Source organism: Epinephelus moara, chromosome 17 (assembly GCF_006386435.1).
Source record: "Epinephelus moara isolate mb chromosome 17, YSFRI_EMoa_1.0, whole genome shotgun sequence".
NCBI classification, from domain to species: Eukaryota; Metazoa; Chordata; class Actinopteri; order Perciformes; family Serranidae; genus Epinephelus; species Epinephelus moara.
Genome location: NC_065522.1, coordinates 511,829 through 533,176, shown reverse-complemented (window position 1 = coordinate 533,176; position 21,348 = coordinate 511,829). Strand labels below are relative to the sequence as shown.

Below are 21,348 nucleotides of genomic sequence, written 5' to 3'. Positions count from 1 at the left end.
GAAAGATGACTTTCTTGGCAATAGTTAGAGAGATGAGTAATGGGGTGTTGTGATTAGTTTGGAGGGCTACTTGTGTGGTATCTCCTAGGAGGCAGCAAGCCCGGTTCTAGGCAGGCACATATGAGGGGGCAGTCATAAGTGAAGTGAAGTGGGCATAATGCTCCAGCACATTTTTGCCATAGGTAGAGCTGACAAATAAAGGTCACTCACTCACTCACTCACTCACTCGCAGGATGTGGGGACGCTGTGTGAGTGCCCTATAGAGGGTGTCAAAGCACCGTGGTCTCAAATATGCTTGCCGCTTGTTTTGTTGTTGATAACAGTGTTTTCTACATGGAATTGGGTTGTTGTTAGCTGTGTGTCCAACCCCCAACCTAAAGAAATGGATTGCACTTTGTCAGGCCTCTACCCTAAGACCTGTCCAACTTGGGTGTCTCACCTGAAGACTAAGCTCCTGCTGGTATAGCTCTTAGGGTCACTGAGGCACGCAAACCCCCTGACCACAATGAGGTGGCAATCCCTCAGGGAGGAAAACTGAAAAATAAAATAAACAAAAAATAAAATAAAAATTCTGAAAAAAAAAAAATATATATATATATATCCTTCATCCAGGCACAACCAAGATCTTAACATTTATCTTATTGGATGGCCATTAGGCATCTAGACATATGAAATAAATTTGAATCTAATAATTACAATAACCTCACTATAGCCAGTATTTACCAAAGCTAGTCTTATGAAAAAAACTTCTCAAACTAACAGAAATAACAAACACAACAGATATAGGCTAGAGCAGAACATTTTTCTATATTTTTGTTTTGTTTTGTTGTCATTTTTTTGTCATTTTTTGTCAGCAATTTAACAGATTTCTCTTCACTCTACTCTCCTTTGAGCTGCTGAAAGCTGTAGGAGTGAAAAGTTAATTAAAGCTTTGTAAAAAATCGCTGTGATTATCAAAAAACAGCGTGCAGAACTAGAGGCTGGGCGGGGCTTTATGTAGGGGTCTGGCACACACAGGGCATTTGTCCTCAGTATGTGACATGCAGCAGGGACTCATCTCTCGCTGTGCTTGTGTGATTGAAGAAACGTTCGCACTGACAGGCTCACACTCTATGCTCACACCGCTATATTTACTTTAGTTTTTTGTTGTTAACTATATATTAAGTATCTCACGACACGAGACGCTACGACAAGTTTAACGGAGCTTCACTTTATTGCTGCATTCTGTCTCACTGAGACTGAGAAACCTGACGCCGATGCATCTTGGCTCATTTGCATACTAAATAGTGATTGGGTGTTTACTGGGGGGAGGGTCTCTGCCGACTGCAGATAGTCGCACACAGCCGGCACACAGCACGGAGTGGAGTGGAGACAGATGAGAAAACTTTTCTGTTTTGCGCCTGAGGGGGCAAGACATTTGTTTAAGGGGGCATTGCCCCCTCTTGCCCCTGCGTAGAACCGGCCTCGGGAGGCAGAGTGATGGGGACAGTGGAATTCTGCAGCCCAAAATGGTGAAGAGTTTCTCAGTGACTGCTGTCCAGAAGGTGTGAACTGGTTGACAGTGGCATGCAGATAGTCATCTGTGCTACCTAGTGTGCATTGTGAACAGGTGTCTGTGTCAGCCAATCCCATTTTAAACATTTTACTCTGGTGGTACTCTGTTAGTGGTCATAGAGAAGATGTCGTTATTGATTTGTATCCAGAAGTCGGGGCTGGGAGAGAAAAACAGATAATTTTCCATTTTGTGGATGGGAATGTTACCAAAGTGTCTGAGATGGATATAAGTTTATATCTATTATTATATCTATTTATATATATAAGTTTTGAGGTGATTTTTTTGAGTTTGGGATTTTCATAATCTCACTGGTTAGTCTGGATGGCTGTAGTGTGTTGTTGGTGATGTTAATTTTGGATTTAATTATAGATTTTAATTGTTGGTAGTGGAGAAACTGGTCTCTCCCAACCCCGTACTCCTGGATTAATGAATTGAAAGATATGAATTGATTATTTTGAAACAGGTGATGGAGATGGGTTATTCCTTTTTGATGCCATGATGGGAAGTAAATAGTATTGTTGAAAAGCTGGAAATCTGGGTTGTGCCAAATTGGAGTGTATATATATGATGCAAGTGATGATTTGGTGATTTTCCACCATGCTGTCACAGTTGTGTGAATTGTGGTATTCTTACAGTAATTCAGTTTTTTTTAGGAAGGGGAGGTCTGCGACTGAGGTTGTTTTGCGTTGATTCTGTTCCAAGTCTAGCCAGGGATTGTTGTAATTGTGCTTTTGCGTCCATTTAAATAAATGTTGCAGTTGATTTGACAGGAAGTAGTGGAGAAAGTTTGGTGCTTCGAAGCTGCCTTGTGAATTTCTATTTTGCAATGTTGAAAGTGAGATTCTGGGTTTTTTGTTGTTCCAGTAAAACTGAGTTGTTAATGAGTCTAGTGTTTTAAACCATTTGTCAGTGGGGGTGGTGGGAATCATTAAAAACAAGTAATTAATCTGGAGTAGAGTTTTCATCTTGGCTGTGGCTATTCGTCCTAGGAGAGAGTGGGAGCTTGGTCCAGCGTTTGAGATCGTCTTCTATTTTTTTGAGTAATGGGTATAATTCAATCAATCAATGGATTAATCAATTTTATTCATAAAGCCCAATACCACAAATCACAGTTTGCCTCAGAGGGCTTTACAGCATACAACATCCCTCTGTCCTTAGGACCCTCGCAGCATATAAGGAAAAACTCCCCCCAAAAAACCCTTTAACGGGGGGGGGGGGGGTAAAAAGGGGATCCCTCTTCCAGGACTGACAGACGTGCAATAGATGTCGTACAGAACAGATCAACAAGATAAATTAACAGTAATCCGTATGACACAGATCAACAAGATAAATTAACAGTAATCCGTATGACACGATGAGACAGAAAGAGAGTGTTCTATAAGCTTTTTCAAAAAGGAAAGTCTTAAGTTTAGTCTTAAATGTGGAAATGGTGTCTGGCTCCTGCACCGCAACAGGAAGATGATTCCACAGGAGAGGGGCCTGATAGCTGAAGGCTCTGGCTCCTGATCTACTTTTGGTGACTTTAGGGACCACAAGTAACCCTGCATTCTCAGAGCGCAGTGCTCTAGTGGGATAATATGGCACTATGAGCTCTCTAATATATGATGGAGCCTGACCATTTAGAGATTTATAAGTTAACAGTAGGATTTTAAATTCAATTCTGGATTTTACAGGGAGCCAGTGCAGAGAGGCTAAAACAGGAGAAATATGATCTTGTTTCTTAGTTTCTGTTAGTACATGTGCCGCTGCATTCTGAATTAGCTGGAGAGTTTTTAAAGACTTACTAGCGCTACCTGATAATAGGGAGTTACAGTTATCCAGCCTAGAGGTAACAAAAGTGTGGACCAATTTTTCTGCATCTTTTCGGGTCAGGATAGGCCTAATTTTCGCACTGTTACTCAGATGAAAAAACGCAATCCCTGAGGTTTGTTTTAAATGGGAATTAAAAGACAAATCTTGGTCAAATATTACTTTGAGGTTTCTTACGGTAGTGCTAGAGGCCAGAGCAATGCCATCCAGAGAAACTATGTCATCAGATAAAGAGTCTCTGAGTTGTTTGGGGCCAAGAACAATAACATCAGTTTGGTCTGAATTTAACATAAGGAAATTGGTGCTCATCCAGGTTTTTGTCTGTTTTTCTGTCTGTATGTTTAGTTAATTGATCATTTTTTTCTGGCTTTATCGATAAATACAACTGTGTATCAATCCGCATAACAATGGAAATTTACAGAGTGATTTCTAATGATGTTACCTAAGGGAGGCATATAGAGAGTGAATAGGATTGGTCTGAGCACAGAACATTGTGGAACTCCAAAAGATTGAGGTTGAATAACTCTGACAGCCTGGAGGAAATACTGATGCCTAAATATCTTACATTACCAGTGTTAAGTGGAATGGGGAGATTTTGGGCTGCAGAATACCAGGTGTGTTCAGACAGAAGTAGTACAGTTGATTTTTTCCAGTTTATTGTGTTGCGTGACACTGTAGATAAATTGTTAATGGTATTGAAAGTTTCCTGTAGTGACACGGATGGGTTCTGTAAATATAATAATAAATCATCTGCATATAAACTAATTTTGTGTTGTGAACTGGCATCCTGTATCCCTTTGATTTTATTGTTTTGACGTATTGCTGCTGTGAGTGGTTTCATGAAAATGGCGAACAGGGATGTAGAGAGTGGGCATCCCTGTCTGGTTCGCTGGTGAAGTGTGAAGTTTGATGAAGTGATCCCATTCGTGGTTATTGTGGCCCTAGGTGATGTGTATAGCGTTCTTATCCAACGGATGAACGACTCTCCAAAACCAAACTTGTGTAGAGTGCTAAATAGAAATTTTCAATTTACTTTGCCAAATGCTTTTTAAATAAATATATTTGATTTCAGTCTTCTCTACGTTTTTATCTGTGTAATTTGTAACTGTGTTTTGTACTTGCTGCTGCCTATTTTGGCCAGGTCTCCCTTGAAAAAGAGGTTGTTAATCTCAATGGGATCTTCCTGGTTAAATAAAGGTTAAATAAAAAATAAAAAAAATGTATTGCTTATTATGCATTATATCCATAGAAATGCATATTTTAAGCAGATGTCCATAGCACACAGAACAATAAAGTTTGAATATGAATTAAATTGAAGACTGATATTTTAGACAATGTGTGAACTGCTAAATAAAGCTATTGTATTATCAACTGTGCCTGTCTACAGTTTACTATTAGGATTTAAAGTAGACACCCTAAACAGAATATTATAGTAAATCTAAATAATCACAGAAATATTCTGTTTAATTTTTACGGTAATAGACTGTGAAAACATTAAACAGTATAGTCGGGGATCCACAGGCCCAAAAGCTCAAGAAAATGGGTTGAACCCGACATGTCTTGCTATACTTTTTGTTTGTGATTTTTCTATTACTTTGGACATTGTCCACTGAATAAAAGGTCTGCTCTGCCAGAAACTTTGTGGAAAAAAATTATGGCCATTTTTATTTAATGCAGCCTGTATTTTTCGACTGAAAAATGTGAATGAGTTTTTTTTCTTTAAGGCCACAGTGGGTTGTTGAGACTGTCAATGAATTCATCCCAGACACACAGAACACATGTATTGACAATATTAAGTCAAAAAAATACACCTACAAAACCTCACCAAATGATTTAGACTATTTTTTAAATCAGAAAAATGCACCCGTTTTTTTTGCAGTTTTTGCATGGTCTGAGTTTTCATGTCAGCTTATGTGTCATTCTATTCAGAAAACATTTAAGTCATTCCACAGTAAATCAAAATCAAACCGAAATCAGAGAACACAAAGAAACAAAAAGAAAGAGAGAGAGTGAGAGGGTTCTATGGACTGCTTTTCAAGATGTGGACACAGTGCATATTTTGGATGCATATATGACAGACCAGGTAAAGCAGTTCCTATTCTCCTTCTTGTTTAATTGTTTTCTTGACTTTCATGGTAGCTTCAATTCAAGAAAAGCACATTGCAATTGTGCTGCATTACCTAGCTAGCTTGGTAAAACTGTATAGCTAGCTTCACTGACCGGTTTGCTAGCTACAGTGTTGAATTGCTAGTTTTACAACTGAGGGAACCTCAGTATTGAACCTACCACCCTCCCATCCCACCCTTCACCTGTTTTTTTTTCCAGCACCACCTAGAAAGAAAGAGGCACTATCTGTGGATCTGAAAATCACAAATAAAGCAGCTTGTAGCCCATTCTGAAACAAAAGGTTTGTATTATACTCAACATTTGCGCATGGGCGGTTTCCATATTGCTCAAAATTTCCTGAAAGCAATTGGGCATTTGATGCAGGGTACTGGAATCGAAGATATCATGGTAGAAGTTGACGTCTGTCTCCGTGGAACTGCAAACAAGCTCATCAGTGGGAAAGACTACTACGCAAAGTTGCGTGCACACACTATGGTACATGCAGCCATGTTGGCCTTACACTGGGAAGCATTTGCCAGATGGTTAATCATTGAAGAGAAGGACCTGGAGTGCATATCTGTGCTTTCCATCAGTGTCCAGCTACTCCTAGATGCCCTGTCAGAAAAGGATGTAGAGAAGGCATCCCCTGCCTCTGCTAATGCAGTCAACCAACTGAAAGAGCTGTCACATCTGATGGCTGAGTTTGATGAAGTATGTACTTCACCTACCACAAAGCTCTGGCAATTGTACATTGACATGGTGATGGATTCTGAAACAGTTCATCTATCCTGAGCCTGAAGGCCTGTGGGAGGAACACCTGACTGAAGCAGAGAAGATGTTACCATACCTTGTAGCTGCTGGCCACTACAAATATGTATCCTGCCTGCCCCACTACCTAAAAGCAATGAGAAGCCTACTTACTGTGGCTCCAAACATCCATAGAGAATTTAAGGATGGAAAGTTCAATGTACACCAAACTGAAAGTCATTTCAATGGTGTCTGGACAGACATGGCACTTGAGAAAACCTACAACCGTGACGCCAAGACAAAACTTTTCACTGGCATCAGTCAGCAGCCAGCCATGGACAAATACTTACAAGCTCTTCGTTTTGATAGCAATTTCAGAGCAGACGAAGGCTAAGGCACACCTGGATATGGACGACACCAAACACCACAAGGACTCCAAGGAACAAAGGAAGCAGAAAGTGTTAGGAAAATAACAGATGTCATCAACAACCAGATGATGAATGCATTTATATGTGAAGAACAGGAGCTGATGAGCATTTCAACAGGCCACAAATCAGCATCCACAGACTTGGGGAATACCCATGAAAAAGGACTGGAAGCACTGGCTGCAGCAAGAAAAACATACAGTGAGAAAATAGCCCCAATGAAACTTGCCACATTTGCAGCAAAGCCAAAAAAAAACCCACTGTCCATGGCACTCGAAGCTTAGAAGGTCTACAAGGAAGAGAGTGCAGTGGTCTGAAACCTGTACTTTGTGCAGGACTTTGATGAAGACAAGAAGATGGACGTCTTCAGTCATGAGTGACAAGTTGCCCAGCCTCCCTGCTTGAGCCAGATCCATCCCTTGATCAAGGTTATGCCATGCAAAAAGGGAATAAGGCTGAATACTTGGCTGCAATAAAGACATCCCTTGGCAGCTCATGGAGGGAAATGGATAGACTACCACAGTCTAACAAGCCAGCTGTAATGGTAGTAGACGCCATGGCATTCATCCAGCACCATAGACATCTTGGTAGAAGCACATTCCAAGAACTGCAACTTAAGTACCTGAAGCATTAGTAGTATGCCAGAAAACTGTGACTGCATCCACTTTGTTGGTGATCGATGTCACCCCAGCTGAAAGTCTCAAAGGTGAAGAATGAGACAGAATAATGAAGACCTGCCCCAGCAAGATGAAGGAATACAAGCCACACAAAACTCTTGCAATACCTGAATGGAAAGGGTCTGTTCACAACCCACTGAATAAAGCAAATCTGTTGAACTACATGGGTGAAGCATGGGCTGCTCAGTACGTCACTTCCTGCAGGATGCACACTTACTCTTGGTGGAATCTTCTCTGATCCTGGTCGCACTGTCCTGTTATCAGCAGAATGTCAGGTTGAGCTTCCAGAACTGTCCTGTGAGAAGCATGAGGAGGCAGATATCAGGATGTTTGCTCACATTGCATATTCAGTACAGCATTTGCACCATAAACAGGCTGTAGTGGTGGCCACAGATACAGACATGATAATGATGTGCAATACTACATCACACACGGTTGGCCTGCAAGAGCTGTGGGTAAAGAAGTTGGATATCTACCTACCTGCTCATGAGATTGCAGAAGCCCTGGTAGTGAAGTATGATGTTGAAGCTGCAGATATTTCATCCATGCTCCTCAGCACCTACGTACTGACTGGATGTGACACAGTGAGCTACCTCTACAGAAGAAGAAAAAAGCTTGCCTACAAAACTAGCGTTGATCACCTGGAAGACCCTCTGCCCCTGTGCAGTTATGGTGACTCTGGGGAAAGCCTCGATGTCCAAGAAGATGATGTGACAGTGGCTAGGCGATACATGGTGTCACTGTATGAGTGGAGAGACTTAAATGGTATTTTGGATGCACTGCGAGCCCATCTCTTTGGCAACATCAAAGGAGACATGCGTTGCCTTCCACCTACTGAAGATGCCTTCCAGTTACACCTTTGCCCGAGCTCTGCATCAGTTGGCTGTATGCAAGTGAACACACATGTCTCAGCCAACCTACCCATTTGCCACTGACTTTGGCAGAGAACTTGTCAATGCTAAGTTAGTCAATCAATCAATCAATTCAATCAATTTTATTTATAAAGCCCAATATCACAAATCACAATTTGCCTCACAGGGCTTTACAGCATACGACATCCCTCTGTCCTGTGGACCCTCACAGCGGATAAGTTAGTGGCAACCATGATGCTGAAGGAGGCAAAACCTGCAGAATTCAAACGCACCAAATACTGCAACTGCAAGAAAAGCATGTGTACCTGAGGATGCTCCTGTGCGAGAGCCAATGCACAGTGTGTCATTGCATGTCTCTGCACTGGGGACCCCAACAGATGTTTAAGGATTGAACTCACACTTGATGACAGTGACAGTGAGTTATTTTGTTCATTGCAAAGTTAATTTCATGTAGTATTTTAGACCATGTAGCCAGTTTGTTCAGTTATTTTGTTCAACAAATGTTGAATTTTATGTTTTCTTGATACTGGTCACTAATCTATCCAAATTCAACTGTGCAATGATAATTGTTTTGTTGGCTTGTTATTCTGTGTACATTTTGTAGCAATGATCCTTTTGCTGTTTTGAATTTATTGTGTTAAAAGTATTTTCTTTGAGGTACAGGGTTATGTTAAAATGAAAAATATGTCTCTGGAAGTTTGAGCATAGGGATAATAAAAGGACCACATACTCATTGATTTTGGTTTGATTTTAATAACATTTACTGTGGAATGATTCTAATGTTTGCTGAAAAGAATGACACATTGGCTGATGTCATAACTCATAGTCAATCTAGTTGATTACTAACAAAGTATAGATGAAAATAATGAAAAAAATACAAAAAACAGGTACATTTTTTATTAAACAATTGCTATAAATCATTAGAAAATGTTTTGTAAGTGTATTTCTTAACTGTGTGTTGTCAATACATGTGTTCTGTGTATCTGGGATGCAGTTATTGACAGCCTTCACAACTCACAGAGGACTTAAAGAATAAAAAACCTCTTTCGCAATTTTTGGCAAAGAAACAAAGGATGTGTATACAAAAATGGCCATAATTGTTTTTCGCAAGGTGTTTTGGCAGAGCAGACCTTTCATCCATTAGACCTCAATGTCCAAATGAATAGAAAAAAACACAAACAAAAAGTATAGCAAGACATGTTGGGTTGTCTGGATCCCTGACTAGTATGTTTATTGTAAAATTACAGTTTGCACTGCCAGTATTTTACTGTATATTGTAGAAATACAGAAATATACCATATGTCTGTTTTACAGTAATAGGTTGTAAAGTAATTTGTATGTACACTGTTAAATTACGGCATATTGCTGATGTCTGTGCTGCCAGCTCTTTACTGTTTTTTACAGTGAAATTATTTACAGTGTAGGTATACTGGATTAAAAATACACTGTGACATTGCATTCAGAATATCCACCTACACCCCACTGGTCCCACCCAGGTACACTATATCATAATCATAATAATCACATCACGCCATAATCATATTTAGATTTCACATCTGGAGGCTTTAATCCTGGCAAATAATATTTATGCAAATGCAAAAAAAGTATCCTTTCTTTGGCTGAGATGTATTCTGGCTTTTACTTTGTGGCAGCGCAAACATTAGTGCACATGTGGTGCTGCTGCTGCTAATCTTCCAATGAACTTTTCCCAATCTTTTGGTATTTTTAAACTCTTTTGGTATTCCACATACAACACCCTTTGGCCACATGCACCACTCATATGCACATTCCTGTATTTAATCCACAGGCAGCTTCTAAACACCAGTTGACTGGCATCAAAAAAGCTATAGCAAGAGCCAAGAGGTACAGAGGTACAGCAGCCAAGATACCTCTGGACTGCCAACTTGTGTGGATCGTCTAATTGGCAGATGTTATCGCCGAGGTCCAGGGTTCGTCCAATCGATGAAAAAATAGAGATTAGATGTTGTCACTTTTCTCACTCTCTGCTCCAGTCACATGCACGCACGCACACACACACACACACACACACACACGGAAAAGGGGAGTACTAGACTGCATGAGAGCATTTAATTGGATGTCATTCTATTTTTCCTCAGGGACAGATAGAGAGAGGGGGTTATATGAGCTGGGCATCAAGCTGCTGCTTAAACACACCTCCAGGCCTGGCAGGAGGGGAGTGATGGAACCTCAGGTGCTTATTGCTGGAATTGGTGTATGTAGATGTCTGTGTGCATTATCGCTGTTGTTACGAGAGATGTGTGTTATTTTGTTAAAGGCAGATAGATAGACAGACAGAGAGACAGACAGAAAGACAGACAGAGAGACACAGACAGACAGAACTTTATTCATTCCCAAAGGGAAATTTAACTGCCCAGTAGCTCATAAAAACAACAACCACACTTCCCCTCATCAACAATAATACAGTGGTATTAAAACAGACATAAAATAATATAAGTAAAAATAAGTGCATAAATAGAAATTAAAAATTAAATTACATTTAAATTTATATTGCCTATTCCACAGTCCAGTCCAGTTGATGCTAAGGTTATGGATTGTGCCCCAATTTGGGCACCGGTAGGAGACAAGGGGTCTTGAAACGGGAGCAGAAGGAATTTGTGTGTAAACTGTTCTCAGACGGAAATTTACGTGCATGTCCGCAGTCATCAATATTTTAGTAGCTCCGATCTTTTCATAGCTACTAACAAAATCTACTCCTGCTCCTGACCACTCGTAGTGCTTGTGGAAATTTAGTAAAGCACATAAATATTGCTTGTCACTATTGGAAATTACAATTTTAACTCGTATTGCGCTCTGTTATGTACACAATACACAGATGCCTTTGAAACACGTAATCTAAACATGACAAAATATTAAAAATATAACACATTTATTTAAATTAGTTGGCAATTAGCAGGTTTAAGATCCAGATTAGGTTCATGATTGTGAATTATCTATGTAAATCGACTCAATAGATTACATGTTCTTTCTACATGTTGAATGATGATAATAAAAATATCCTTAAGGACAGCCGGATCACAGCCTCTTCGGCCTCGGTGCCTGGGTTCAGCAGGAGCAGCAGGTGGTGGAGCCACGAAGGAGCACGCACCAGCTGAAAGAATTATTTGAGACAACACGTTTTTTTTTTTTTGTGGCTTTTTGATCATTTGAATGAATAAATCTGATTTGAAAAATGTTTAATTTACGTTGTATAAAACAGAGCTTTAGGCTATTAAGATTCAAATAATTTGAAGACGATGCATACAAAACTACTGTAGGCTATATGTTATCCATATCATTTGTTGAAATAAATGTTAAATAGCTCTGCATTCCGACAGCTATCACTGATTTAGAGTTTATCCATTACGCACAAAACACCTCTGGTTTCCCGTTCCCACTTCATTCAAAACCCCACAAATGAATCTTCTGTTTGTTTGGTGACCACTACGCTATCAGTGATGGTTTTCAGAATGTACTATGACACAACACCTTACCATCTGGGTTTGATGTTGACTCCAATGGAGGCATGTTGCTGTCTCCGTAAGGAATAATCTTTTGGGTCTCCCCAATTATGCCAGCGATGCGCTCATCTGCAGCAGATATTTGTGACTGTGAGCCTCCTCCTCCTGTGGCTGCTGTATTTTTGTGTGTGTGCTTATGCGTTTCTTTGCCTCCAGTTTCATATCAAACCATTTACGCTTCACCTCTGACATGGTTCTTTGTACTACGGAGACAACATTAACAGCATCTGTTACCTCCCTCCAGGCCTTCGCTTTGCCTGTCCCTGTCACACTACTACTAACTGAAGAAAATAAGATGTTTTTCTTAAGTCCACTTCACCCAAAATTATTTCGATCTCTGCTTCGGAAAAATTCTTTTTTTCTTTCTCTCTCTTTCTTTCTTTGCACCATGACTGACAGGTCGACTGGATGCACCTACACCTCCTTATATGGTGGTCATTGGCTATTCATGGGCGGGGATTTACGCTAATTGATGATTACCGGGAGCGCGCTGTCACTTTACGATGGATTGGCATTCATGATCATACACATGTGTTTATGATCAAATCTGAGTTTCCTGCGGCATTCCTGAATCCGGAGTAGGTTTTTAGTAGCATAGGCTTTTATGTGCAAATCTACACACAGATTTACTCACTTTTTATGAATGAGACCCATTGTGAAGAGATCACACAGAAAAGGTGTGAGGGCCTCGGGTAATCAATAGGACTTGAGGCAATTAGAGGGAGGTGAGTCTTCAGGCAGAGACAGTGTCACCCTCTCTTTCTCTCTCTTCATCGCTTTATTGAGAGCTCCATTAAAGATCTGCTCAAGACCCTTTGCAGAATAGGGCTCCAGAGGACCCTTGACACATTTCAACGCCAGTTGAGTCATAAATAAACTTTGAGACTGGAGGCTCAGCGCACTCTCCCTCAGCAATTTTCTTTAATATTTGTGTCTAGAGGGCTATTAGCTGGGCAAGTGTTTGTACAAGTCTGTTTTCTTGTTGCTGAGTGCTCAGTGTGTGGTCTAAATAAAGGTTTGAGTGTATGTTAAGAGTGATTTTAGACCAAAAAGCCTTCTTCCTAATGGTAGTCATTTGTTGGATCTTTACCACCCATCATAAAAATAATAGCAGACATTAAAATTTCCATTTCTTAACAATTGTAAGTTTGGATACATGTCCACAAAAAGAGACCAACAATCATATAACAAATCTTACACAGTACTGAATCATCAATTTCACCAACCAAATCAGTAGCTTTTACCTAGGGATGCACGATAATATCAGCATGTCATCTGTATTGGCCGATATTGGCTTTAAAATGAACTATCAGAATTGGCCAACATGCTATTTCTTATTTTGCATATTGAATGAATATTACATACACTGAAAAGCATTCTATTTCATGTCTCCATCTGCTGGTGGACCATCAAAATAGAGTATGCATGCATAATATGATGTTAATTCCACTACAGAAGAGACTTGATGATCATTAAAATTAGGTGGGAAAAATGTTTGATATCAGTTAATGGCCAATTAAGTTGTATATCGGCATATCAGATATCGGCAAAAAATCCAATATCGTGCATCCCTACTTTTACCGTCAAGGCTCAGTGGTGATTGAGGCATTGTTTACACCTGGTATCATCATGCGTCCTGGGTCTAGCCTGTGTAACGGCAACAACAAATGGTTTGAGTTGTACAAGCAAGATGTCAGATGAGTAGCTGTAACAGTGCTAAAAGTGCACTTAATTAATTCTTCTTGCTGAACTATTTTATTTATAATTTAAAATTTCTCTTGAGTATTATTATCTCTCTGAGTTATTTTTTTGTTATTTGTCATTTTATTTGTGGAAATGAACTTGCTGGATATCGCCTCCTCTATACCTCCTGGGTTTCCATAGATACCCTCTGTCTGCCCCTCACAGTGCTGTTTTGCTACTTTATTATTTACTTTAATATTTACTCTGTAAATTGAGCAGTTTATGTTGTAATCTTTGGTGCATGTTAATGTTTTTACTGTCCCGTTAGCCAGCTGTTTGTGTTGTTTTGACCGGTAATATAAGTTTTGTAGAGGTTTTTCATTTAACTTTTTACCGCCATTTGTATTACTGCGAGCTGCCTTGAGTCATTTGACCAACATGGTGCTGCAGTTTTTAACATCCAATTTCTTGTGTAAAATGCTGTTATTCTGTATGTTTAGGACCAGAGGTGTAGAAATAGGTGTCTAGAAGGCAATTAATGTGCCATATTGTCTTCTGCAGGTACTGTATGTTTTTGTCTGTTTAATGCAAGAATTTTCGCTGTCTCTGTTAAGTTTCCACCCCACGCACACTTTTGTACTTTGCCTACCAGATGTCAGTGTTTTTCCTTTTGAATACAGTTTTTCTTGGTTTTGAGCAAATTTATTGTTCTAACTTGAATGAAGTGTTTTTCAGTAAATTTTGATAGCTCTTGGATAATGATGTGTAAATAAAATGATGTCAAATTTATGTATTTGGATTTGAAGGAGAAAATGTAATAGGACAGTGCTGTTTTGCATTGCTGGGGGAGCAGAAGTGCATTAGTTGGTGTCCAGAAGGCAATTATTGTGCCATATTATATTCTGCAGGAGAAAACTAATGCAGGAAAACAATATCTTTGAGTTGTCATCTGTCCATGTCCTTATCTACACACATTACAAAGGCGGTCCCGCAGTGTGGCCCAGGACACATTAGTGTACACACTGCTAAAAAGAACATTGCCATATGTGGCCCAGACCACCTGCAAATGTTGTCAAATGTTGAGTGATTGGATCTCAACAAGTATTGAGGACACAATAGGCACACTCACACGTTCTTTAGAGCTGTCCATTTGTGATCCGATCATCCAAGACCCTTGTTAATAATGGGTGCAAACAAGCTTTGAAGAAGAGTGTCCTCCCATGAATAATGACAGAATCAGTCAAAGTTGTAAGGAAATAAGGCTGGATGGATGGCTGGATGGATGGATGGATGGATGGATGAACAAAACATCGGACTATAACAAAGGAGCCACTATTTGCTTCCTTTTAATGTTGATTGTTTTAAGGCAAGACCATAATTGTTCCCCAACCTTAACTAAGTACCTATTCTAACCAGAACCACGGTCTTTCTCTAACTCTAACCAAGTTGTTCTTGTGCCGAAACCCAACCAAGCCTTAACCCAAGAATTATCACATCATAAAGACTGGTTTATTTTTCAGTGGTGATTTGGAAAGCACAGACAAACAATGTTGTCCTGTTAATAGGGTACCCAGATAGAGAAATGCTTCTTTGTTTTTTTAAGTGCATGGACCAGCCACATATTTTGTTGTTTAATTTGGAGGACTTGTTGGACTGAAAATGTCATTAGCTTTGTGGCGATCCGCCAGGGTAATAATAATAAAAAAAACATCTTTAAATCTCAAAACGTCCCTTCCGCCGTAATTCACGCCCCCGACACACCTCCAGCACCAGCCAATGGCGTCCCCTCAACAATACACTCCTCAGTTTACAAAATGGTGTCATGGCAAGATGGCGGCTGGTCTTACCTGAGAGTAGCCGTGTCCTCTGTATGCCTCCGTATTCCTCAGCGCTGTGCCAATCCTTGGCTTTTGAAAAAGTCTGCGATCGGGTCGGAGTGAAACCCCCGTCGTACCGTGGAGTACAAAGCCGGGGCCCTCGCCGGACCACTGAAGCTATGCCGGGAACGGGAATCTCCTGAGCGAGCAGCCGCCCAGCCGGCTGACCTTTTCAGAAGAAAGATCTTCTATTCATTTTTCCAGTCAAGAGGAGTTACTTGGGTGGGGATTAAAAGTTACCTGACCCGAAGATTTTTGTTGTGGGATGAGGGGTCACTGAGCTGAGAGAGACTGAGCTTGGTTTCGTTTGAATTGAACTGTTTTTGTTATTTATTGCTGTTGCGGGTCATTTTGATTATTTTGCTTTGTGGGTTTTGCCTGAAAAGGACATTTTCATTTGTGTTTTGTGTTGGAATTTGAATACACTTGGGTTTAAGTGTGTGACATTGTCAATTGTCTTCTTTTGCTGGTCTTGCATTGTCTTGGTGGTTTGAATTCAAAAGGGTACATGATACAGAGTCAAAAGGGTCTGAGTTGTGTATCCTTGTGGGGATTACCTGACCACTACTCAAATTCAAATTGTCAGAGGGAGCTCTGACTGGCACCCCCAAAAAGAAAAAGAAACCCCAGGTAATCCGCTACAGCTTGTTTATGTACAGAAGAAGAAGTCAAACTGTTACGGAAGCTGGGATGGAGAGGGAGTTATTCAAGAAAAAAAAATTGCTTCTTTTTTTTTTCAGGTGCGGCAAGGCAGAAAATAGGGGTAATGACAAGGGTTTTGAAAAGCAAGAAGAATGTGTGGGGGAAAAAGACAATATCTCTGGTTTTGCTGCTTTGACTTTTCTGCCTCTGCACTAGCGATGGCCATGGCATTATGTCTTTGGGCTGTCCATCCATCCATTTGTCCCTCTCTCCCATCTTTGTGAACACAATATCTCAAATTTGGCGAAAATGCACAGTTGGACTCAGTGATTAAGTGATTAGATTTTGGTGGTCATAGGTCAAAGTTCAGTCTGTGTGACCTCATATGTCTTATTTTTGTGAACTTAATATGTCAAGAATATCTTGAGGGAGTTTCACATTTGGCACAAACATTCACTTGGACTCAACAATGAGCTGATTAGATTCTGGTGGTCAAAGGACAAGCTCACTGTGACTTTGTCTTTCTCATTCTCATGAATGCAATATCTCAAGAATACCGTGAGGGAATTTCTTCAAATTTGGCACAAATGTTTACCTGGACTCAACAATGAATTGACTGCATTTCAGTGGTCAAAGGTCAAGGTCAGTGTGAATTTGCATCTGTCTCATTCTTTTGAACATGATATCTCCAGACTGTCTTAATGTCTTTAACACAAATGTCCACTTGGACTGAAGAATATACTGATAACAATTTTGTGGTCAAAGGTTAAGGTCAGTGTGACCTTACAACATATGCTTTTGGCCGTAACTCAAGAGTCTATACACCTATTGCGACAAAACTTCACACAAATGTCTAATTGGATAAAATGATAAGGCGATGACATTTTATGTCCAAAAGGTCAAAGGTCAACTTCATTGTGACATCACAATATTTTGCATAAAGCACTTTTCTGGCCATTAGTCAATGTCATATCTCAGGAACAGAAGGAGAGATTTTTGGTCAAATACTGAATCGGTGACACTCATCATGGGTGTCCATCTTGAAACTGTGGTGACAGTATAGATCTTCTGCGCTGTTGGGGGCACAATGTGTGTTAAGCATCCCTGTTTTCACGGACATGGATGTAAACTGTACGAGAAACTTGACTGGTATGTGGAGGCATGCAACTGCGGGGCAGTAGTTCTAGTTGTTATTTTTTAAACTGCCCATCATGGGTTTGAGAGTGTAACAGAAATATTATGCTAAAAGTACTCTTTAGTGTATGTCTCTGCTGTTCTCACATCAATAAACCCTGTATTCCACACTTTTAGTTTTGGCCTTGCTACATGCAGGGCACATTACTTTGTATTTGTACATTCGTACATTGAATGCTGATACTGTGCGTAAGTTGTAAGGTGCAAAATCATCCAGTATTGGTGTATTTTTGAGGGATACTGGGCTGCTGGGATTCTGTGGATTAAATCTGAAAGTAACCAACCAAGTAGCATGCTTGACATTTTTAACTCAAGTCACAGTAGGAATTGCCAACACACTGAAAATCACCTTCCCTTCATTTTTCTCTGTACAGTGATATTGTTGCTGTAATTTCATACCCCAATACCAGCATGCCTATTCTGGGTTTTTTTTTGTTTGTTTGTTTTTGTTTTATTATATTAGTTCAAATCAGGCTTTCAAAAAGTCCATATACATTTTGAAGTGCTATTTAATTTATGCTACTCTCCCTGTTTTTAAGGGCCATGTCAGAGTTGCTGACACTTAAGATATGAAAGCCATGATGTATCCCCCCCAGCCAGCATGTCCTTGTGGGGCCCATAAGGGTTAAGTTTGGGCTGCAAATATGGGTGCCAAGTGGGTTCGTCCGCAGTTTCCATAGTGGCCCCACCTGTATTTGCCCATATGGGCTTCAAGTGGGTTCTGACTGGGTTTCAGGTGGGACCCAACTTGGTGAGTTGCACGGGACCCATGTAGGCCCCATGTATTTGCCCATATGGGCACAAAGAGGGATCAGAATGGACCTTAAATAGGGCCCAACTGGGCAATTTATCTGAGACCCATTTAGGTCCCTCCTGTGTGCCCGTAAGAGGGATCTGACTGGGCTTTAAGTGGGACCCAAATGGGCTACATTATGGGTTTCAAGTGGGTTTGGGGACCCAAATGGGCTACATTATGGGTTTCAAGTGGGTTTGTCCGCAGTTTCCATAGTGGCCCCACCTGTATTTGCCCATATGGGCTTCAAGTGGGTTCTGACTGGGTTTCAGGTGGGGCCCAACATGGTGAGTTGCACGGGACCCATCTAGGCCCCATATGTTTGCCCATATGGGCTCAAAGTGGGATCAGAATAGACCTTAAATAGGGCCCAACTGGGCAATGTACCTGAGACCCATTTAGGCCCCACCTGTGTGACTTTAAGAGGGATCTGACTGGGCTTCAAGTGGGACCCAAGCAGGAGACTTTTATGAGACCCATGTAAGCCCCACCTGTGTGCCCCTATTTGGTCTTGAAGTGAGCTCTGGCTGGGTTTTAGGTGGGGCCTAAGTGGGTCAGTTCTATCAGACCCATGTAGGCTCCACCTGTGTGTTCGCATATGGGCTTGAGGGATTTTACTGGGCCTTAGGTCAGGCTAAATTTAAGTGGATTTGTACACAGGTTCCAAAGTGGCCCCACCTCTGCTCACATGGACTTTGATATAAAGGAGTGTTTCCCCTAGTTTACTGCTTTGGGGGGGAACAAACACAAGACTATGTAGAGACAGAAATGAAATGTCGTCACATAAATAAGATAAATAACATAAGGCTATTTAGTTTGTTTAATAAAAGGACAAGGTCTAGACCTGTTCTATAGGAAAGGTGACGTAAATGACTTATGTTGTGATTTGGTGCTATATAAAGTATAAAAGTAGGGGTTATAAAGTGAGGCTAATAACCCATATTTCAGGTCAGATATTCATATTTAAGTAAATACAAAAAAGTGCTACAATTTAGCAACAAACACCCCAATATAAAGTTGTTTTTCAATCAACATGTTTAATAAAACTTGTTTTAAAACATAAAATTTGCATTTGCAAAATATTGCATTCGCAAGAATGGGCCACAGAAACATGAGGTGACAGTAAGCTTAACCTTTGACCTCCACAATCTAATGAGTTCAAGTCCAACAAAAAACATAAATGCCTCTGGCCCTGTTCAAGTCCAACAAAAAACATAAATGCCTCTGGCCCTGGCTGTTGCAGCAGGACAAAAACAATGAAAACATACTTTTAAATGCATCGATATCGGCTCCAGATCCAATCAACAGTAACATACAGTAAACATAACACCTGGGTGGACATGCTAATTTTTACAGGAGTGTATACTTTGTGATCATAGCTTTAAAGTACAAAAGATGTGTTATTCAGCACTACTGAGTGAACATATAAAAGGAACACAGGTGGAAATGAATGAAATGAGTTCTCTTTTGTGTAGCTGATGACTGGTAAAACTGACATTTTACAAGGACATTTTTCAAAAGGACATACTTGTTTTTCAAATTTGTATTACAGTTACATTTTCCAAATTTACAAGAGGGGACAGGAGGTTATGAAATTTCCCACAAGTCAACAACTCACTACACATTTCTTAAAGTTAGCTGATATGCCAGCATCTCAATTTCTGCGGAACAAAACTGAATAAACTTTAACAAGATCACTGTGTTCCCTGCTGCTTTCTGTTGTTTATTAACCTTATTTTGTTTTCAAACACATTCAGGGCAACGAACATGACATACCAAACAATAAAATAGGCAACACATCTGAGAGCTGCAAATGGGCTATTATTTTGGTGTAAAAGAGACTTAACTGAAGGTGTGTGTATGTGCTCCTACCACTATGGCAATACCAGGTAACACCTACTGGGACTGTTCCTCTTCTTGGCCTACCCCACCATCCAATTTTTTTTTAAGCTCTCTCTGAGCTCTTACCGTCCTGTTTCCGCCTTCTCTGCTTCCTTCTGGGTAATTCCTTGAGTTAATGCGTTCCTCTTTAGTGCCCCTAAAAATAAATCACAAGACCCAACTTAGTAGCTATAGCCTGATTTTTACATTATGAAACTATTGTGACAGACAGAAAAAACAGACAGCCATTCAAAAGTTTGGAACCACTGCAAAGTTTTTATCGGACGAGTACAGTCTGATGGGTTGGCCAGCACAATTGTCTGATCTAAATCCTATTGAGCATTTGTGGGAAAAGTTATTAAAAGGTGTATGAGAAGTGGCCTACTACCCAATCACACAGTATGACAAGTATTTCATGAAACTGGGTAAAATTTCAACTGATCTACAGAGATCTACTGAACCTGATAGTTAGAATGCCCAAGGTCTGTAAAAATGTCATCATTAAACACTTTGATCAAGAGAGTATTTGAAGAATAGAGCAATTAATACTTGTGTGATACATTTAAAGAACATTAGTACATTGTAGCATCTCATGAAAATCAGCCTGTGAGGCATTAAAGGATATCTGTAAATTCCAAGAAAGGTTATGGTTACACTCTTCGCCTCCCCCAACATCCCATAAATCGAGGATACGAACCAGTTCTTACAAGCAGACCACCACCACTTTTACAAAGTATAGGAAGGACTATCATAAATTGCCTAATAACACAAAGCTAAAAAAAAAAAAAAACAATCACTAAGTTGTAGCACAGAATAACAAAGTTCATGAGCCACCATCAGAAGAAACATGAATGGTGCATGTTGGCAATTCGGAAAATCACATGAACTGCAAACAGTGGCCTCTGCTCAGATTTGTTGTGCACTCTTTTCATCAGCTAGGCCAGCTGTAAGCTTCAGCGTGCATCTACTTCAGTAGATCAGATATTTTGCCAAATTTCAATATTTTAAGCTAGAAAGATAAAGGAAGTTACATTAGGTAACATAAACTGAAATTTACCATATACAACATCAAAAAGACGCAGCTCTCGAAAATTGTTCTTGCCATGACATCCAAAAAGGCTGTACTGCAGTGCCAATTCATGGGACATGAGGAATGCCATCATTCTTCTGGTGGCATCATCCAGTGAACTACCTCCTATTTCTCCAACCATAGCAATCTGAGTGTATGGGAAGAAAAGCACAGGAAAGAAAGAAAAGAAATCAGTTAAGATAAGACAGCAGATTACATTTCAGTGCCAAATACAAACGTGAATCAGAGTTTGAACTTACAACTCCAGACATGAACTCTGAGTCGCACAGCTTCTCGTTCATGGCTTGCACATCTTGGATAGGGGCGGCAGTAGCTCAGTCCATAGGGACTTGGGTTGGGAACCGGAGGGTCGCCTGTTCAAGTCCCCGTCCGGACCAAAAATATGGAGCGTGGACTGGTAGCTGGAGAGGTGCCAGTTCACCTCCTGGGCACTGCCGAGGTGCCCCTGAGCAAGGCAC

At 40.3% G+C, this 21,348-nt stretch overlaps 1 pseudogene; it reads right to left on the bottom strand.

The window, feature by feature from the left end:
- Positions 1-1,421: 1,421 nt before the first annotated feature.
- Positions 1,422-21,171, bottom strand: LOC126404648 (uncharacterized; annotated as a pseudogene).
- Positions 21,172-21,348: the final 177 nt, after the last annotated feature.